Source organism: Saimiri boliviensis, chromosome 2 (assembly GCF_048565385.1).
Source record: "Saimiri boliviensis isolate mSaiBol1 chromosome 2, mSaiBol1.pri, whole genome shotgun sequence".
NCBI lineage: Eukaryota > Metazoa > Chordata > Mammalia > Primates > Cebidae > Saimiri > Saimiri boliviensis.
Genome location: NC_133450.1, coordinates 11,396,772 through 11,414,585, shown reverse-complemented (window position 1 = coordinate 11,414,585; position 17,814 = coordinate 11,396,772). Strand labels below are relative to the sequence as shown.

The 17,814-nt window shown below is 48.6% G+C and overlaps 1 protein-coding gene across 6 annotated transcripts in view; it reads left to right on the top strand.

Moving 5' to 3' along the window:
• The window catches only part of SMAD3 (SMAD family member 3), a 139,354-nt gene that overhangs the window by 36,942 nt on the left and 84,598 nt on the right, over window positions 1–17,814 (top strand). Inside the window, exon 1 of one of the 6 annotated variants that reach the window (XM_074392757.1) lies at window positions 8,191–8,210. The exons of the other annotated variants lie outside the window; for them this stretch is intronic. The gene's annotated coding sequence lies outside the window, so the exon portion shown is untranslated. Of the gene's footprint in view, window positions 1–8,190; window positions 8,211–17,814 lie in introns of those variants that run through there. 6 annotated transcript variants of the gene reach the window in all.

The window sequence follows — 17,814 nt, the reverse complement described above, 5'->3', positions numbered from 1 at the left end:
TCTATTAAAAATACAGAATTAGCCAGGCGTGGTGACACATGTCTGTAATCCCAGCTACTTGGGAGGCTGAGGCCAGAGAATTGCTTGAATCCAAGAGCTTGAGGTTGCAGTGACCCAAGATTGCACCATTGCACTCCAGCCTAAGCAACAACAGCAAAACAACACCTCAAAAAAAAAAAAAAAAGGAAAAAAAAGAAATGAAATACATACCACACGTGGATGAAACTTGAAAACATTATGCTGAGTTGAAGAAGTCAGACGGCAAAGGCCACATATCACATGATTCCGTCCCCATGCAATACCCCAAATAGGCAATCATGGAGATAGAAAGCAGATCAGTAGTTGCCCAGGGTGGAGGAGGGGGAACGGGGAATGACTGACTGCTTAATGGATACAGGGTTTCCTTGAGGGGTGATAAAAAGCGTTCTGGAAATGGTTGTGATGGTTGTACAACATTGTGAATGAACTCGGTGCCACCAAATTATACACATTAAAATGGCTAACATGGTAGATTTTTTGCTACATATATTAACATATTAATATATTGATACACATATGAATTACAACATTAATATAAAGATATTAATATATTGTGATAAGCATATAAACTGATTTAAACATATGTGAAAATCCAATGTGTTCCTCTAATGATGTCCATTTCACTGACTTAGTTTCTGATGTGTTGTGCTGGGTGGGAAAGAAAGGAATGGCTCCTTCATGTGCACACAGAGGCTGAAGAAAGCATGGGACCTTCCCATCCAGGCTCTACCTTTATGACGAGCAAGAGACCCAGAGAGGGCTAGTGACTTGCCCACGGGCACAGAGAAATGTACCACAGTTGAGCTTTGGCTTCTGCCCTCCTCACTTTTTTTTTCTGGAGACAGAGTCTTGCTTACTGTTGCCAGGCTGGAGTGCAGCCTCTGCCTCCTGGGTTCAAGTGATTCCCCTGCCTCAGCCTTCCAGGTAGCTGGGACTACAGATGCGTGCTACCACGCCTGGCTAACTTGTATTTTTAGTGATGAAGACAGGGTTTCACCATGTTGGCCAGGATGGTCTCGATCTCCTGACCTCGTGATCCACCCACCTTGGCCTCCCAAAGGGCTGGGATTACAGGTGTGAGCCACTGCGCCTGGCCACCCGCCTCACTTTCTTTTGGGAAAGTCACAGTGGAAAAGTGAGTTTTAGCTCCTGTGTGGCTTTGGGTATGCTCTGTATTGAGGATCAGCTCTATTCCACCTGGCATTCTGTGCCATCCTTGGGTGCTCAGAGAAACTGTCTCACCCTGAGGTGAGGCCCAGGAGGCTCTGGGGCTGAGTAGCAGAAACAGAAATAGCCAAAGTTCTGGGTTGTGTCCTCGTGGATGTGTCTAGAACAGTTACAGTTGTGCTCCCTGCTCTGGGCAGTTAGCGAAAGGAAGCAATTATGTGCAAGTACATGCACTGAGTGTTTGATGGGAGACTTGTGCCATGTGACGCTGCTGCTGCTCTTCTTCTCTTTTTGACCATGAACATCTGACACTACAGGAAATAAGAAACTTTCCAGTACCTAATTTATGCTCACTCTACTTTCAAACCCTCTTGGCCCCAGCACAGAGTAAATGAAACTGTAGCTTATAGTAATATTTACATATGCGAGTCAGTGAGCTGTTTAACTGCTTGGATATCAGAAAAAGGTTTCAAATTTAGCAAGCCCTCTGACTCTCTCACCCTCTGACATGTAAGGGGACAGGCCTGCCTGCTCTCTGAGGTCAAGCTCTGGCATCCTGTCCTGGTCAGTGGCAATATAGCAATGATGATAATAATGACAATAATGCCACCTGAACAGGCTGAGCTGTCATTGAATTAAATATGTATTTAATCCATAGAAGAAGCTGAATAAGGTTTCAGTATCTTGGAAGTTGAGTTATACTCTAACTGAGGTGAGATCCATGGGCAAGGAATGACAAGATCAACGTTTATTAGCTACATGACCTTAGGAAAGTGAGTTCACACTCAGAGTCCTCAGTTGGAGTCTTGCCCTGTTGCCCAGGCTGGAGTGAGATAGTGTGATCTTGGCTCACTGCAACCTTCGCCTTCTGGGTTCAAATGATGCTCCTGCCTCAACCTCCCAAGTAACTGGGATTACAGGCACCTGCCACCAGGCCCAGCTAATTTTTATGTTTTTAGTAGAGACGGGATTTCACTATGTTGGCAAGGCTGGTCTTGAACTCATGACCTTTTGATCTGCCCGCCTCTGCTTCGCTGAGATTACAGGCATGAGCCACCGCGCCCAGCCACGTTCAGAGTCCTCATCTTTGAATGTGAACGATATTGGTGGCCTCTCCTATCTTAGGGTGTTGGTGTAAGCATCTGTATGAGATGATGGACATTAACGTGCTTTGTTAACTGTTGAGGCTCTTACTGAAATGAAACCCAAGAGTGGGTGCAACTGAAAGAAAAAAGAATGAATGCAAACTGGTTTGTGTTGGGAGTTGTACTTGGCACAGCAGAATTTGCCTTTGTCTTTAGGAGAGCCTTAGCTGTGGGAAGCAGGACTTGGAATGCACCGATACTTATTTCCGCCATCAAATCAGCAGGATTATGAGGCACCTGATCTGTTTAAGGCCGTGTGAGTAGAACCAGGTTCTGCCTTCCAGAAGTTCATGGTTAAATTGTGTTTTCATGGGTCACTTGGAAGGCGAGCTTGTCGAGAGTGAGGAGAATTGACCCAGTGAATCCTTCCTGCCCTGAGGCACCCACCATGTTATTCAAAGCGGCCTTGCGGGAAATGCTGTGAAAGTGTGTGTGTGTGTGTTTGTGTATGTGTGCGTGTGCATGCATGTGCATGCTCGCGTGCGTGAGTTTGTGTTGAGAGAAAAAAGCCAGGAGAGTAGAATGAGTCAGATTTAACCACTGTTTTTTTCCCTTTTGAAACGTGTTATGTTCATACACATACAGCAGTCATGCACTTTGTTCAGAAATGTGTGAAAACCACTTTAAATGTGTGAAATGCAGCCCTTTAGAAAGTGTGCCTTCCACTGCATTCTCATGAGCAGTGGAATGGATTTGTAAGCGTTCAGATCTGTATGTTCAGAACTGTGTGTCCAAGGTGATAGTTCAGGGCCATTCTGGGCCGACATGTGTGTATAGACTTGTCCTGGCCGTGATGGGAGCAAGGATGCTTGATGTGTGATGGGGATTCTATTAAACAGGTAGAATTCTGAACCTCTTGGTGGTCCTGATTGGTCAGTTGCAGGGAGTGACCTTGAATGAAATAGACTGGGAGGATCTGGTTATACCATGTTTCTGTAGAAAGGATACATGGCCCCTTAGCTTGATGTTTAAAGTTCTCCAGAATTGACCGCTTTCTGGGTTTACTTTCTAGGGCCCCTCTGCTCCTCCCAGGTAAGGCTCATCATAGCTGTTCCTCAGTGTGTTTTATCCACAACCGCTGCCATGTTTTAGTTTCCTCTTGACGTTTCCTGGGATGCTCTCCCAGATTCCTTTGTCCTTTTCTCCTTTAAAACCCAGAATAGGTTCCATCTTCTTAGTCCTGACAATCTTGATTTTACTTTATTTTATTTGAAGACGGAGTCTCGCTCTGTCGCCAGGCTGGAGTGCAGCCCTGCGCTCTCGGCTCACTGCATCCTCCCAGGTTCAAGCGATTCTCCTGCCTCAGCCTCCCGAGGAGCTAGGCTTGCAGGCATGTGCCACCACGCCCAGCTAATTTTTGTATTTTTAGTAGAGATGGGGTTTGACCGTGTTGGCCAGTCTGGTCTCCATCTCCTGACCTCAGGTGATCCACCCGGCTTGGCCTCCCAAAGGGCTGGGATTACAGGAGTGAGCCACCGTGTCCAACCAGTCTTGACTATCTCTCAATGGTCTACTGCATCACTTCCCAGCTCTGGCATGTAGTACATGCTCAGTACACATTTTTGAATGCATTAATTTGGCTCTTCTGTGTCAAGAGCCAAATTGACACAGCTTGTCCATGTGTCATTCACCGCCCTTCCCCCAAATTTGATTGTCAACTTCCTCTGTATGGGAGCTGTACTTTTTCTGTTGTTTTGCTTAACTCCTTCCCCCTGCCTCCCACCACCCCAGTAGAAGAGTCGTGCAAGACCTACACACTTGAGTCTGTTTCATGTGGTTTCAAACAAGGCACACGGCCTCTTTGGGACTCACTCTACATCCTCTGACAAGGGGATAGCAGAACCCATCTTGACTATAGTGAAGGCTGCCTCATGATCAGGAGAGAGTGAGGGATGGGAAAGAGTTTGGAAGACAGCCGAGCACTATGCAAGTGTGAGTTATTAATGGTTTTGTATCCAGGCTAACTGTGCCCTGATGTTAGGGCTTGGTCTGGCCTGGGGCCTCTGGGGTAGGTGCTATGCTGGTGTATGCTGCTGACCTGGAGTCCAGGACCCCTGAGTTCCACTTAACCTGCCCTGGGCTGCCGTTTCCTCAGCTCAGCTACCCTTTCCAGGTGTGACTCTTGATTGTGGAGCTGAATGCGTGTGGGGTGTGGGCCCCTGTGTGGACTCCCTACCCCGTGTGGTTTTTCTAAGCACCCAGCGCAGCAAGGAGCTGGAACAGAGAAGCAAGAAGGAGGAGGGTTTCCTCCAACTGTCAGTGCTCCTGGATCCACCGTTTCGGCTTTGACATCACCATGAGTGACCACCCTGGACCTCTTTCTTTGTGCCAGGCTCACTGCTGGATTGCCATGAACACTTGCTTGGATTGATTAGAGAGGCTATTTGCAGTGTGGAAGGTGGCAGAATTATTTCACCTTTTTCAGAGGTGTTGACATTCAAGGGTAGTTGGTGGTGACGGTACAGAAGGGAGACAGGAAGCCTGGAGGAAGGAAAGGGGCGCGTAGCTGAGAAAGTGTACAACGGACCCGACTTTTAAAAGCGCCTGCCTCCGCTGGTTTTGTTGTGGCAGCGTTCAAAGGCAGGAAGACAGATAAGATCAGATTTCAGGATTTTCGTCTGCCCCCCACCTCCGCCCCCAACCTTTGACAACCAAAAGCTTTTCCCCAGCAGGAGTGGGTATATTTCAACTTCTGTAATCCCTGCCTCTCGCACAATGCTTGGTATTACAAGGTGCTCAATGAGTGTTTGAATGAATGAATGCCTTCCCGGTTCTCATCGCAGCTATAGGATGTCATTGTATACATGAAGTCACGGTCAGCAGCAGGTTTGATTGGGTAAGAAACACTAATCAGTGTGTCCGATTCTAGAAGGACATGGAGCTTCTAGGAAGAAGGGCCTGCCCTCTGAAGCTGTGCTCTGTGTTCCCGGCATTCTGCATTTTGCAGTCAGCCCTCATTATCCCTGAGTCCAGGAACACCTGAGATTTGGAAAGGATTCCAGCCCTCGTAGGGACTTTATTGTGGCACCCAGTAAGTGATGAATATGCTAATTTGGGGCAGTGTCCTTTTTCCAGCTGTTTTCCCATGAGTGCCCTCTGTTCCGTCAGGTGGCCAAAGACGGATAACTTTGGCAAGGGACATGGCACAAATGGCCAAGTTTACACTGGATCACTGTATTCATGTTATCTTGTTTCCCCAGTGGTCACTGCCACACAAGAAACTACTTCCTCTGTGGGCTTTGCCCACCCCCTTCCCTTGACAGAGTCATCTGGGTCTTGATAAATGTGTAAACTGCTTTGCAGGCGTGAAGCTGCTTCCATTAAGAACTGGTGTCTATGTCCTGGGAACCAGTTCCTCTCCCTCTTTTAGTACTGGAAGCTGCTTTTCCTTTCTGAGAGCTGTGTGGGGGACCGACCCCGTGCAGCTGCGTGCAAACTTCTTTGAGAGTTTGATCTTTCAGGCATCCCAGTGGCTGCTTTTCCTTGTCTGCTTCCTGGGGGTATCTTCGTCTCAAAGCTACCGGTGGCTCCATCTCACCTCCCTGAACAGGAGGCACTGCCACCTTTGACCCTCTGTTCCCAAAGCAGGAGCCCTGGCCTGGAGTTTTTGTCTCAGCTTAGTTGTGTGACCTTAGGCAAGCCACTTGACTTCTCTGAGCCTCAGCTTACTCCTCGGTAAACAGAGTTGGATGAGGTGCTCTCCAAAGTTCCTGCCATCGGTGTCTTATCTCTGCTGTCTGCTGGCAGGGAGGAGCTGCCTCTGGCTGGTGGTGGGGACTCAGGCAGGATGGGTAGGGAGGGGTGGGTGAACAAGATCGTGGTGCACCTCCACGGCCACAGTGGAAGCCTTGATCGCTGAGCTGTGTGCAGTGAATCCAGGGCGCCGAGAGGATGCCGGGCTGTTGGGTAAGCGGAGCTCCTACAGGAAGCGAAGCGTATTTTTCAGCCCTACAGAATGCCGAGGCAGGGCTGAGCTTGGGCAGAGGGAGGCTGTAGCTGCGGGCAGAAATTCATGGCCTTGAAGAATGGCTACTGTATATACCAGTGATAAATATTAGTCACTCTGGCAGCAGAGTGAGTTTCCTGTGCCGCATTTTTGGCACTTCCAGAAAAGGGAAAGCCTTTCTCTCTGACATGGCAACAGGAGGGAGAAACAGGAATGTGTCTCTCACCCGGGTGCCCTGGCTGGAGATCCCGTGGGGCTTTCCACCAGCCTGAAGCAGCGCGGGGCTGCTGATGCCTCCTGTGGCCCTAGGTCAGGCCCGGCCCATTGCTGACGTCAGTGCCAGGCTGCCTCGCGGGGCCTTGCTCGAGCGTGTCCTGAATCGAAGCCTTCATCTGTCCTCATTCCCCTGCTTTCCCTGCCATCTGCACAGCCTCCCCCAGGCTTCCCCGTCCCGGTGACAGCACCACCATCCAGACCTCAGGAAGTGATCACTGTAACCTCTTCTCCTTCCCTCCTGGAGAAGCACTGACGCCATCACAGAACTGACGCCATCAGCAAGCCCTGGATGGTGTCAGTCCTGTCCACAGACTATCTCAGTCCATCCAGTGCCCCATCTCCAGTGCTGCTTCCTCACCCAAATCAGGGCATCTCTGGCCCCGTCTCCCTCCTACCTGGTCTTCTCGTCTACACCCTCCTCTCCCCTGGGCCCATTCTCCACCAGCAGCCAGCATGATCTCTAAGAAATGTACGTTCTGTCTTCTGCCATATCTGCTGAAACTTGTTCAGGGCTTCCTGTTGGCTTGAGGATAAGGGTCTGAATCCCAAATAAGGGTTCAAATCTCAACCTCTTAGGCCTACCCTGACCCTTACATTTTTTTTCCTTAGAGTCTTTGCACATGCTGTTCCTTCTGCCTGGAATGCTTGTCCCCATCATTTTGATGTGGCGAATGTGAGTCAGGTCTCTGCTTAAATATCATCTAAGAGAGCCCTTCCTTATTTACCCCGCTTCATCCTAACTGTCCCAATCCACTTTATGCCTGTTCCTTTCCTCTGAGACTTTGTCTAGCTTGTAGTTCTAAATCTGTGATTATTTACGTCTGTCTTCCTCTTGAGGGCAGGGGCCATTTCTTTTGTTTTCCACTATGCTCAGAACCCAGAACCAAGGAGCTCAGTCAGTATTCACAGGTGTGCATCATACGTGGAGGACACTTAGGCTATGACGGCCACACACCCGGCTTCCTTTGGGGGTCTGCCCCTTGCTCTCCATTACCCACGGGAGTGACCACTGAGCACCAGCTCTGCCTGGCGTCACTCTTCTGGCATCAAAACTTATCATCCTACATCTTAGTCCTTTGCAAGGTGACACTTCATCTGATTACCTAATTCACACTAAGGTGTTAATGGTGCTAATGACATAGTATTTATTACCCCCGGGGACACAGACCGATGGTATCAAAACATATCATTCCCCAGTGGTTTAAAACTCCTTGGGAGCTTTCCAGGAGTCTGAGTAGAGCCCAGTCTCTGTAGCTGGGTTCCCAAGGCCCCGTCTGCATGGCTTGGCTCTGTCGGCTTCCCTAGCCCTACCTTCCCCAGCCTTAGTCATCGCCCTCGCTCCCACCCAGGGCTCAGCACAGTACCTGGAACAGCCAAGCCCTCAATAAATGTTGACTGAGTGCATTAAAAAAAAAAAAAAAAAGGATTTTCGTGACTCATGCTTTAACTGAAGAGTTTGGTGTTGTCAGTCAGTCGCTGAGCCTTGGATGCCAAAGCAGTGACAAATGGTGGGAATTTCAGGCACAGCGACTGTCATGGCCCCGGGAAGCCAAGAGAGAGGTAGCTTTATCTTCCTGACGGGGAGTGGGCCTTCCAGAGCCTTGGAATCTCCCCGCCTGCTGCACCGCTCCCACCAGGTAAGCACCCCACCCTTCTTCCCAGGGTGAGATAGATCAGCTCTGCTTTCTGAGGTGCCAGACGAGGGGAGAGCCTTGTTGCCATGCCCTCCTGCCCTCCTGGTGCAGTCCGTGGTCACCTGCGGGCAGAGACAGATGAAATCCGTCATCCTTCTGGGAGTAATTTTTGATAGGAGTGGGGCTTCCCCCAGCCCTTCCTGCCTCTCTGAGCCTTGCCAAGGTCACTTGGTTTGCCCAGCCTAAGTCACCGCCTGTCACTGTGGTTATTGTGTGGACAGGGCTCCCTTCTGTCCCGCCACTTCCCCTCCCTGCCCCATACTCTTGGCCTCATGCACCCCAACGCCTCACTCTTCCCTTTCATAGGGATATGGCCTGAGAAAGGGGAGCCATTTGATTTTGGTTTAGTTTAGGAAAATCTTCCTTTTCAATTTGTTTTAGTGTTAGGTGCAGAGTGGTGACCATTACTGAAAATGAGACCAGGCGCGGTGGCTCACGCCTATAATCCCAGCACTTTGGGAGGCTGAGGAGGGCAGATGAGGAGGTCAAGCGATTAAGACCATCCTGGCGGACATGGTGAAACCTTGACTCTACTAAAAATACAAAGATTAGCTGGGCATGGTGGCACGTGCCTGTAATCCCAGCTACTCAGGAGGCTGAGGCAGGAGAATTGCCTGAACCCAGGAGGCGGAGGTTGCGGTGAGCCAAGTTCATGCCATTGCACTCCAAGCTGGCGACAGGGGCAAGACTCCATCTCAAAAAAAAAAAAAAAAAGCCGGGCGCGGTGGCTCAAGCCTGTAATCCCAGCACTTTGGGAGGCCGAGGCGGGTGGATCACGAGGTCGAGAGATCGAGACCATCCTGGTCAACATGGTGAAACCCCATCTCTACTAAAAATACAAAACAGTAGCTGGGCATGGTGGTGCATGTAATCCCAGCTACTCAGGAGGCTGAGGCAGGAGAATTGCCTGAACCCAGGAGGCGGAGGTTGCGGTGAGCCGAGATCGCGCCATTGCACTCCAGCCTGGGTAACAAGAGCGAAACTCCGTCTCAAAAAAAAAAAAAAAAAAGGAAAGAAAATGAATGGGTGATTAGGGCTGAGTTTAGGTTTTGGAAGGGAGGATTATCTGAGGCTTGAGGCCTCTGATGCGGAATCTGGTGTGGAAAGTCACCCTCCCTCACTTAGGTGACTGGGCCTCTGGGTCACTTCCCCGGCAGCCTCTCTGGATCTGCTCTCCCCATGTGCCTAGGGTAGTCTTTCTAAAGGACAAATCTTGCTCCAGAACCTCCCTGGTTAGAACCCGTCCGTCCCGTCCACTGGCTCCCAGTACTTCGGGGATATCTTGCCTTGTCCCTCAGGGTCTGCACAGTATCCTCCATCTCCCCTCGCCTGGCCTTGCCCTTGGGGGCTCCAGTAAGAAGCTTTCCAACCTTGCGGCTGCAGACTCTGTGCGGTTGTATTTTTGCTGTAAATGGGCAGGGCTTAAGCGTTTGTGGAGTGACTGATTTCAAGTACATGGGAGAGGTCTGTGAAAATCATTAGAATTGAAAATGATCACGCTTTGCCCAAAAAGGTTGAGAATCCCCACTCTGATGATACTAGAGGCCTGCTTGCCTCCCCGCCCTGTGCCAAGCCAGTTCTTGCCTCCTTGCTCTGCCCATACCCAGCCTGGAATGTGCAAAGCCCATTCAACTTGCTTCCTCCAAAATGTAGTCCCACTTTGATCTCCGGGAAGCAGCCTTCAGATGCCCCTCCTCCTGACTCCTGCAAATGCATCCCTCGAGCTGCTGAGCATGCCTAGGTCTGACACACACCACGATAGGTTGAAATCATTGGTTTCTGGGTTATTCTTCTCACAGTCCCAGGCCCTGAGCCCTCAAGGACAGAGGCTCCATGGGACTGCTGTCTGGGTCGGAGGCCGGGACCCTGGCCACTAAGGGCACATCACTCATCTGAACCACAGCTTCTGCCTTACGGTGTGGGCTCTGTTCTCTGCACTGGCCTCGTTCTAAAACAGAGCGTTTGGTTCTTGCATCCTGCCTTGTGGTTTATGACTTAGTAGATTGAAAATGTCAGCTGTGCTCCATTTTCATTTGGAAAGAGAAAAAAAGTGGAAAACCAGAGCTTGGACTCATCTGCAGGTAGAGAGAAAACTGTGGAGATCACAGATGTTATTTCTTATGAATGTTACGTAGATCAAAGCATGTTTCAAATAGGTTTCACTTTCCACATGTTGGTCTTTGCCCCACAGTTGAGTTCTTGTTGACCAGGACCAGTTATGATTCATCTTCACGTCTCCAGAGCCTAGCACACTGCCTGATAAAGCTTGGTCACTTAACAAATACTTGTTGAATGAATGTATGGGATGAATATGCATTTGGGTATTTTTCATGCTTAATGATTAAAAAGTTCTCATGGCTGGTGAACGAGTAAGGCATAGTTTTCATTGTAAGTTCTTTGTGTGTGTGAATGCTTTTTGTGTGGAATGCTTGTCATGCGCTGAAAAATGCTTTGTGATAGCAGTTTTGAAAAATTGAGTCATTTTGCTCTGATTGAAGCTAGGTGACCTTGTGCAAGTCACCCGTTACCCTCTGGGACTTGTGGCCCTCATCTGTAAAATGGGTAGAAGGTCAGAGGAGACCTTGTGGCTTGAGGGCCTGGTAATGTCATGCCACGTGTAATTGTCACATCCTCCTCTTTGGTGACTGGACAGTGACCCTCTCCCCAAGGGTTCTTGCACAGAGCTGGAATTCTCTCTGGTGTCTTTGACTGCATTCCAGCGGGTGGAATGCCGAGTTTCTCAGCAGCAATGAGAAATGTTAATGTGGGGTTATGAAAGCAAGCCAAGCCATGGAATAATTAAAACACACACGCACACAAAGAAGGAACAGGGAGAGGGAGAAAACACGCTTAATGGACAAGGGATGAGTGAAACCCAGTGGACTGAGAAAACCCCGGAGCTGAACTTCACATGACCCCACGTGCTGCCTGCAGTTGTGACACCCGCGTGCCCCTTGCGCTCCGCCGGCCTCTCAGTGATGTCAGTGGGCCATGGGCCCCACGGAAGCAGGGGCTGCCATCGGCCTGGTGGAGCGTGGCCTCCTGCTCCTCCTCCATAGCCCACTTCCCACCCACCCAGGTCTCCAGATAACGTGAAGCCGCAGCTCCGGGGCTTGTCAGCGGGGGAAGCCAACACAGTGCTTCTCAGAAAACAGAACCCCAGCCCGTTAGTGATGTCCATGCAGGCAAGAGACGACCAAGAAGAATGTTTGCCTTTTAGGAGTTCTGTGCCTGAAGCCGGCAGGTTTCCTTTAGGAATAGGGTGACTGTGCTTGCTGATGGTCTCTAGGTCATCAGTGAATGAAGGAAGTCATTCTGTGCTTGAGCGTCTTAAGACCCAGGGAGGTTGAGGAATAAGTAAGATATTGGCTGTGCCCTTGGAGTTCTATGCTGCTTGGGGGATAAGACTCAAACTCACAGACATCTGTGACTCAAATCAGGGCATATGCATGCGGTGACTCTTGGAACGTTCAAGAGAGAATCACCACCTCTGCTGGTGGAGGAAAGGCCAGGAACTGCCCACCTAGTTTTTCCATGACCCCAGCCGCTAGTGGGATATGTCAGGAGATGGGGATTTAGAGGATCTTGGGTTTGCCGAAATAGAAGTGTATGCATATCAAGAGGGAGAGATGGGAGTGTGAGGGAATAGGACGCTGACAGCTCGGGTAGTCCCTCCCCCGAGGTGACAGTATTGACTTCAGAGTGTTGTTGTGAGGCTCAAAGAAGGTCTAAGAGGGAAGAGGAGCCAGGCATGGTGGCTCACGTCTGTAATCCCAGCACTTTGGGAGGCCAAGGTGGGTGGATCACTTGGGGTCAGGAGTTTGAGACCAGCCTGGCCAACATGGTGAAACCCCGTCTCCTCTAAAAATACAAAAACTAGCTGAGCATGGTGGCGTGCACCTGTAATCCCAGCTACTTGGGAGGCCGAGGCAGGAGAATTGCTTGAACTGGGAGGCAGAGGTTGCAGTGAGCCGAGATCACACCACTGCCTGCTGACCTGGCGACAGTGAGACTCTGTCTCAAAAAAACAAAAATAAAAATAAAAAGAGGGAAGAGGAGCGTTCCTTGCTGTGCAGATGCAAGTGCGTGTTGTTACTTGTTCCGCCCCTCTGTGTGACATCCAGCCCTGTGTGGGCTGCCCTGATTGCAAAGTGTACCTCCCGACGTTGAGCAGCTATGGTCCAGTGGGCAGGTACACCACAGTCCTGGGAGCCTAGTTAAATCATTACATAATAGCTCCGTATGACCAATCTTTTCTTTAAAGAAATTCTTCCTTTTGGGGCCGGGCGCAGTGGCTCATGCCTGTAATCCCAGCACTTTGGGAGGCCGAGGAGAGTGGATCATGAGGTCAAGAGATCGAGACCATCCTGGCCAACATGGTGAAACCCCATCTCTACTAAAAAATACAAAAATTAGCTGGGAGTAGTGGCATGCGCCTGTAGTCCCAGCAACTTGGGAGGCTGAAGCAGGAGAATTGCCTGAACCCGGGAGGCAGAGGTTGCAATGAGCCGAGATTGCGCCGCTGCACTCCAGCCTGACACCTGGCGCCAGAGTGAGACTCTGTTTAAAAAAAAAAAAAAAAAAAATCTTCCTTTTGGAATAATTGTAGATACATATACAGATACAGATAATACGGAAAAAACCATATACAGATAATACGGAAAGTTCCAGTGTACTCCTCATCCAGATGTCCTTACTGTCAACACATTACCGTGGTACGTGTGTCAAAACTAAGAAACAACATTGGTACACGACTAGTAAGACAAGTCCAGACTTTATTCAATAAACCCTTTGAAAAATAACAGCTTTATTGGCATATAGTTCATATACCATAAATCTGCTCTTTTAAGGTACATGATTTAGTGGTTTTTAGTATATTAATGGAGTTGTGCAACCGTCATCACTCTCTAATTTTAGAACATTTTCAGCACCGCAAAAAGAAACCTCATACCCATTAACAGTCACTTCCTGCCCATCCCCCTTACCTGGCAATTTAGTCTACTTTCTGTTTCTCTGGATTTGCCTCTTTTGGACATTTCATGTAGGTGAAGTCATACAATGTGTGGACTTTTGTGTTTGACTTCTTCCACTTAACGTATCTTCAGGGTTCGTCGATTTGTAGCACGTGTCAGTACTTCATTCCTTTTTATGGCCAAATATTTCAGTCTATGAATTTACCACATTTTGTTTGTCCTTTCTTCGATTGATAGACATTTGGGTTGCTTTCACTTCTTGGCTATAGTGAATAATGCTGCTATGAATATTTGTTTACAAGCTTCTTTGTGGACATGTGTTTTCATTTATCTTGGGTAGATACCTAGGAGTGGAATTACGGAGTCATTTGGTAATTTTGTTTAACTTTTTGAGAAACTGCCAGATTGTTTTCCAAAGTGGTTGTACCATTTTACAGTCTCACCAGCAATTTATGAGGGTTCCAGTTCTCCCCATCCTTGTCAACACTTGTTACTGTCTCTGTTTTATTTTAGCCACTCTAGTGGATGTGAGGTGGTATCTCATTGTAGTTTTGATTTGCATTTCCCTATTGGCTGATGATATTGATCATCTCTTCGTGTGCTTTTGGGCCATTTGTGGGGTGTTTTGTTTGCTTGTTTTTGAGATGGAGTCTCACTGGGATGTCCAGGTTGGAGTGTAATAGTGCCATCTCAGCTTACTGCAACCTCTGCTTCCTGGGTTCAGGTGATTCTGCTGCCTCAGCCTTCTGAGTCGCTGGGATTATAGGCATGTGCCACCACACTTGGCCAACTTTTGTATTTTTGGTAGAGTCAGGGCTTCACCATGATGGCCAGGCTGGTCTCAAACTCCTGACCTCAAATGATCCACCTGCCTCAGCCTCCCAAAGTGCTGGAGTTACAGGTGTGAGCCACCGCATCTGGCATCCATTCGTATATCTTGTTTGGAGAAGCATCTACAAATCTTTTAGACATTTCTAATTGTGTTGTCTTTCTACCACTGAATTGTAAGAGTTCCTAACATATTCTGGATACAAGTTCCTTTATCAGTTATATGGTTTGCAAATATTCTCTTGCATTTTATTTCTTTCAGTTCTGTGGGTTGTTTTTTCACTCTGTCGATGGTGTCTTTTGAAGCACAAAAGTTTTCAGTTCTAATGAAGCTAAATTCGTTTTACTTCTGTCGCTTTTGCTTTTAGTGTTTTATCTAAGAAACCACTGCCTAATCCAAGGTCACAAAATGTATTCCCTTGCATTCTTCTAAGAGTTTTATAATTTTAGCTCTTACATTTAGGTATTTGATCCGTCTTGACCTAATTTTTGTATAAGATGTGAGGTCGGGGTCCAACTTCATTCTTTTGCATGTGGATATCCAGATAGCCACGCACTGTTTGTTGAGAAGAATGTACTTTTCCCACTGAATTGTCTCAGCACCCTTGTAGAAAATCTTGTGACTGTAAATGTAAGTGTTTCTTTCTGGACTCTTAAGATTCTCTTCTATTGATCCACGCGTCTATCCTCGTGATAGTCTTGACTACTAATAGCTTTGTAGTATTAATCAACTTTTAAGATATATTTTTCATCGTCTACGTTGTTCAAAAAAAGAATTTGTGGTAACTCTCAGAAATCCAGTAAATACAAGAGGATAAAGATAGACAAGGAAATTAGAGGAGAAGACAAGAAAATAGATAGGAAAATGAGATGACTGCAGAGTTTATGTTAGCACACAGTATTACATGTTGTAAGGTTTTGTGAGATTGATGGAAGTAGCCTGCAAATTTGGCTTTGAGCTTTCTAGCAGCCAAGGGTAAGTGGAAATGTGACTAAGAAGATTAACGTAAGTGTCTGGAAGATTTTTAAAAAATATGTCCCTGCCTCCAAAATTTTCAGGGACTGTAATATAAGCATATTTCTCCGTAGATCCTAGGGACCCGAGCTGCTTACACACGTGACTGTTTGATTTGTGTTAGTTCTGTCCCTTAGGCCAGTAGCTGGTTGAGGACTGTAACTCTGTCTTACTTCCCTCACGTCTCCCTGTAGTGCTTAGGACAGAGCACAGGAGGTACTTATAAAATTGTTGAATTGTTTCTAAAATTGGGAATGTTTATGACATCCTTTGGCAGCATTTCTGCCACCAGGTTGAGTTTAGTTGGGTCCAGTTTGGTGGTAGAGAAGTGGCAGGGGCTGCCCTCTTGGCTGCATTTTAGAAGCTGTTTCTTCCATCGTGCTTCCTGAGCGCTGGCTAAGCAGTGGAAGCACTGGGCAGGTGGGGTTGTGTGCCCTGGCCCTGAGAGATGGCAGTCACGTTGGCGTGAAGGTGGGCGGCATTGTTTCACGTGTGTGGAACCCACCCACCTTCCCACCTCCTTAGCACTGGAGAGGCCTCTCTCACTCACTCCTTAGGACATGCCTTTGAGAATGCCTGCCCGATGGAAAAATCCAGCATGTGTGAAGGAGGTCCTGGTCCAAACTGGACAGTTTCTCATGCATTTGGGCCCCTCACTGCATACAGTTGTGCATGGCACAGAGATGGCCACTCTGCAGAGAGACACACCCAGACGGCTCCCTCACCGGGGGCAAGGAACAAACCACCAACTGATTACACGTGTCATATTGGGTGGTCCTCTTCACCCCACACCCAGTAAAGGGCTTTGCTATTTTTCAGGAGCATCCTTTCCTAAAGGAAGCAGAAAATAGATTTGAACTCCAGCCTTTAAAAGGGGCAGTTATCATTACTTCACAGTTGACAGATAGGGAAATGGAGGCTCAGGATGCGTCACCTGTGTCCTCTAAGTTATATGGTGAGTCGCATGCAAAGACTGATTGCAACCCAGAGAATTTTGACCTTGACTTCATCCTCTCTCTTTCTTCCACCTGCCAGCACTCAGTCTTTATCCAAATTTAGGGGGCTTGAGAGACCATTCTTTCTGTTTTGGGCACCTTCAAACAGGTAGGCACAGTTTTCTTTGAGGTTACCTGGCCAGGCGCGGTGGCTCACGCTTGTAATCCCAGCACTTTGGGAGGCCAAAGTGGGTGGATCACCCGAGGCCTGGAGTTCGGGACAAGCCTGGCCACATGGCGAAACCCTGTCTCTACTGAAAATATAAAAGTTAGCCAGGCTTGGTGATGCATGCTTGTAGTCTCAGCTGCTCCGGAGGCTGAAGCAGCAGAATTGCTTGAACCTGGGAGGTGGCAGTGGAGTGACATCACACCAGTGCTCTCCAGCCTGGGTCACAGAGCAAGACTCCATTTCAAAAAAATCAATAAATAAAAATGAAGTGACCTTTGCCTCCATGGTGGGAGAATGTCAACAAACAGCTCCCCCTGCCACCCCCCCCAAAAAAGCACTTTCTGCACAGTCACGCGTGTGCCTGGAGCAGCCTTGTAATAGGCCACACATCTTCTTATTGCCTCTGGCTTTTCACACCTCCTGTCTCAAATATTTAAGCTTGGCTGTAGCCCTGTGATGAAGGCAGTGTGAGTGCTGTTGACCTCATTTTACCCACACGGACCCTGCATCGGCTGGGGTCACCCTGTTGGCTGGGATCTGGAGTAAGCCCAGAGGTCAGGATTCTGACTTCGGGTCCAGTGCTCTGCCCTAGCCCGTGAGCAAATGTGTATCAAGTTGCACTGACAATCTTTGAGTTCCTGGAACTCATGCCATGAGCATTTCCAGGAGCACAAAACACTTCATTACAGAGATGATGAGACCATAGGAGTCTTCTTTTTTCCCACGGAAGCAGAGTCTCCCCCACACCCGCAGATTTTTCTGTGTGTATTTCTTTAGCACTGAGCTCAGTTCTCAGAACAGAACAGGTAGAATAGAGTCAAAATGCGAACAGAACGTGGCCTCCCTCCAGAATCTGCTTTGATGGAAATGTGATGTCAAACAAACAAAACAAGGCGTTTGGGCTCCATCTCGGAGGTCATTTAGTTGCTTTTTCCATCTACTTTGAATCCAGATCTGCTGTGTGCTCAAAGCTGTGCTGGTTGCCAAAGAATCAAACAAGAAAAAGGCATGGCCCCCTTTGGGCCACTCAGGTCCTATCTTGCGTGCCCCAAGCCCAGGTGAGGGACATATGCCCTCTGGGTTGTGATTTCTTTGTCGTTAAAGCAGAGAAGATAATGTCTGGTTAACCACCCGCCTGGAGTCATGCAAGGCTGAAGTAAGAGTCAGTGGCATTAACCCAGGTGTCCCCAGTTCACTGTCCCTCAGACCGTTGGAGGGCCGCCACACACTGTGCTCCTCTCACTGACCACCAGGGAAAGAGGTGCCCCTTCCTGAAGTGCGGCGGGGGGCCGGATAAATGGCCTCAGGGGGCCGCATGCGGCCCGCGGGCCGCAGTTTGGGGACACCTGCGTTAAGTCATTTGTTCATTCAGCACATTTTACTGGTGACTTCCACTGTGCTGGGCTCCGGATATAGTAGTGAACAGTGACAAAGCACCCACAAGGCCAACAGTGCAAATGGTACGAGCCGTGCATGAGAAGTTCAGGGAGCCTGGTTCCATTTCAGGAGTGGGTGCTGGTCTGGGAAGGCATCCCCAAGGAAGGGACATTTGAGCCAAAGTTCAAAG